Consider the following 3,833-nt stretch of genomic DNA (forward strand, 5'->3'; position numbering starts at 1 on the left):
ACATTACAGAAATTCTCAGGTTAACTTTTTGCAAGTGAACTATCTGTTTTTTTAATAAATACAAGACTATTTTTATAAAATAACTTCCATATTCTGTTTGATCCTAGCAATAGCACCTACACCCCGTTTAGTTACAACCACCATAAAAAGCTCTGATGTTCCAAACTCAAGATAGAGAGGGTCCTCTTTATCTGAAGACACTTTCCCCAACTCCCTGAAGCTACAAGACCATTTAAAGAAGCAAAGGTATTCATAATGATAACATATTCACTAATGAATTAACCACTTAAAAACCGATCTCTATTCAAAATTTACTCCCAGCTAAACCCCAAAACATCAATCCCCATGTTCTGTACCAACGTCTAGCCAGCCTTTCACCCATTCTCAGATGTTTATGATGTAAGTCAGTTGGACAGTTAAATTGTGAATCTTACACACAATGCAAGATTTCAGAGAACCAACAAATAATGTTTGTGCGTCACACACACAAAGCCACAGGCAGGCAAAGTCAGCAGAGTTATGGACCAATCAACAAGTGAACAAAAGGAAATTAATACCAACGACTCACCAGGAGCTTTAAAATAGAATGGTTTGAAAAAGTAATAAATTTAAAACGAAATAAAGTGAAGACTAAACTTAGGCTCAAAATATAAAGTGGGCAGCAACATCGTAAAATGGCTTATTTTTTTCTATGAGATATCCCACAAAAATATCCAGAATGATGAATAACATGGTAAATGGGATAATTACTTTACAACTTTTGGTCAATTAGCTGAGGACTACAGCTAATTAGCTGAGGACTACATCGAAAGGGATATGAATAAAAGGAAAACAGAGGCACCAAAAAAAATGAGTGATTTGACTACCAAAGGATTAAAGAGGCCTTTGAGAAGAAAACAAAGAAGTCTAAATATTTTTAGACCCTCTTTCTGACTCTACCGTGAGTCAGATGTAAAATGAATGACATTATACCTTGAATCATGTAATTTTCCAGAAAAATTAAGGACAAGAATCAACACTTGTTCATTCTTGATTCATTCTAAAAACTCGCACACAGTTGCAAACACATTCTCAATTTTGTTAAATATAAGATAAATTTATTTGGTGCAATGGCGCCATCTTGGCTCACTGCAACCTCTGCCTCCTGGGTTCAAGCGAATCTCCTGCCTCAGCCTCCGGAGTAGCTGGGATTACAGGCAGGCGCCACCATGCCCAGCTAATTTTGTATTTTTAGTAGAGATGAGGTTTCTCCTTGTTGGCCATGCTGGTCACCAACTCCTGGCCTCATGTGTTCATCCACCTCAGCCTCCCAAAGTGCTGGTATTACAGGCATGAGCCACGGTACCCAGCCCATCTTTTTACTTTTTATTATGAAAACTCAGGCTGGGCGCCGTGGCTCAAGCCTGTAATCCCAGCACTTTGGGAGGCCGAGGCGGGTGGATCACGAGGTCAAGAGATCGAGGCCATCCTGGTCAACACGGTGAAACCCCGTCTCTACTAAAACTACAAAAAATTAGCTGGGCATGGTGGCGCGTGCCTGTAATCCCAGCTACTCAGGAGGCTGAGGCAGGAGAATTGCCTGAACCCAGGAGGCGGAGGTTGCGGTGAGCCAAGATCACGCCATTGCACTCCAGCCTGGGTAACATGAGTGAAACTCCGCCTAAAAAAAAAAAAAAAAAAGAAAACTCAGACATTCAGAGAAGCAGACAGAATATAACTCTTTTAGTTACCTAAATTAAAAAATTTTAAACACTTTGCCATTTTTGCATCATCTATTTTATTTTTTGGAAGTATTTTAAGGTGAAGCATAGACATTATGACATGATGCCACTTAATACTCTAATGCAGCTCCTAAAAATAAGGGCATTTTCCTACACAAGCAATTTATTATCACATTTAACAAAATGTACGATAATTCCATAATAGCATCTAATATCCAGTCCATAGTCAAAGTTCCCCAATGAAAAAATGTCTTTCCCAGAAGATTGCTCTGATCTCATCAGGGTTGTTTCTTAGGGTTTAGTACAGGTGTTGTTTTAACTTCTTCCTTTCTCCTCTACATTTTCTGCAAACTGGAAGTTAGCTCTTAAGCTGTGCTGTCCAGTACAGTAACCACTAGCCACATATAAATTTAAATTAATTGAACTGAAGTAAAATTCAGTTCCTAGGTCATGCAAAACACATTTCAAGAGCTCAGCAGCTGCTTGTGGCCACTGGCTATCGTATTGGACAGTGCAAATGGAGAACATTTCCATCACCTCAGAAGGTTGTGTTGGGCAGTGCTGCTCCAGATACCTGGTGTGTGTGTGTGTGTGTGTGTGTGTGTGTGTGTGTGTGTGTGTGGTTTTTTTTAGATGGAGTCTTGCTCTATCACCAGGCTGGAGTGCAGTGGTGTGATCTCAGCTCACTGCAACCTCTGCCTCCCGGGTTCAAGCAATTCTTCTACCTCAGTCTCCCAAGTAGCTGGGACTATAGACACACACCACCATGTCCAGCTAATTTTTGTATTTTTAGTAGAGATTGGGTTTCATCATATTTGCCAGCCTGGTCTCGAATTCCTGACCTTGTGATCTGCCCACCTCGGCCTCCCAAAGTGCTGGGATTACAGGCGTGAGCCACCATGTCCAGCCACCCGATGTGTTTTTAAGCAAACTTCTTTTTTTAAGCACTTTACTTTTCATGAATCATACCTCTGATTTTTTTTTTTTTTTTGAGATGGAGTCTTGCATAGCTGAAACTTTCAACCCATTGAACAGCAATTCCCCGCTTCCTCTCCCCTCAGCCCCTGGAAACCACCATTTTACTCTCTGCTTCCGTGAGTTTGACTATTTTATTTATTTATTTATTTATTTATTTATTTATTTATTAGACAAGAGTCTTGCTTCGTTGCCCACGGTGGAGTGCAATGGCATGATCTTGACTCACTGCAACCTCCGCTTCCCAAGTTCAAGTGATCTTCCAGCCTCAGCCTCCCAAGTAGCTGGGATCACAGGTGCCAGCCAACATGCCTGGCTAATTTTTGTTTTTTGTAGAGATAGGGTTTCACCATGTTGCCCAGGCTGGTCTCTGAGCTCAAAGCAATCCACCCACCTCAACCTCCCAAAGTGCTGAGACTACAGGCATGAGCCACCATGCCCAGCACAGGCAAACATTTTTGCCAAGAAAACTTCATATTGCATCATTCAGAAAATGATTTCACTGGTTGGGTGTTGTGGCTCATGCCTGTAATCCTAGCACTTTGGGAGGCTGAGGTAGCTGGATTGCTTGAGGTCAGAAGTTTAAGACCAGCCTGGCCAACATGGTGAAACCCCATCTCTACTAAAAATACCAATATTAGCGGGATGTAGCACCTGTAATGCCAGTTACTTTAGGAGGCTGAGGCTGGAGAATCGCTCAAACTGGGAGGCGGAAGTTGCAGTGAGCTGAGATTGCGCCATTGCACTCCAGGCTGGGCGACAGCAAGACTCAGTCTCAAAAAAATAAAAAAATGGTTTACAGTGAGGTGTGGTGGTTCACGCCTGTAATCTTAGCACTTTGGGAGGTTGAGGTGGGCAGATCACTTGAGTCCAAGAGTTCAAGACCAGCCTGGGCAACATGGCAAAATCCTGTCTCTACTATAAATACAAAATTTAGCTGGGCGTGGTGATGCATGCCTGTAATCCCAGCTACTCAGAAGGCTAAAGGAGGAGAATCACTTGAGCCTAAGAGGCAGAGTTTGCAGTGAGCCAATATTGCACCACTGCACTCCAGCCTGAACAACACAGTAAGACTCAGTCTCAAAATATATATGGCTAAAAAATGTTGGCCGAGCATGGTGGCTCACACCTGTAATC

The sequence above is a fragment of the Cebus imitator genome, unplaced genomic scaffold (genome assembly GCF_001604975.1).
Source record: "Cebus imitator isolate Cc_AM_T3 unplaced genomic scaffold, Cebus_imitator-1.0 Scaffold618, whole genome shotgun sequence".
Lineage (NCBI taxonomy): Eukaryota > Metazoa > Chordata > Mammalia > Primates > Cebidae > Cebus > Cebus imitator.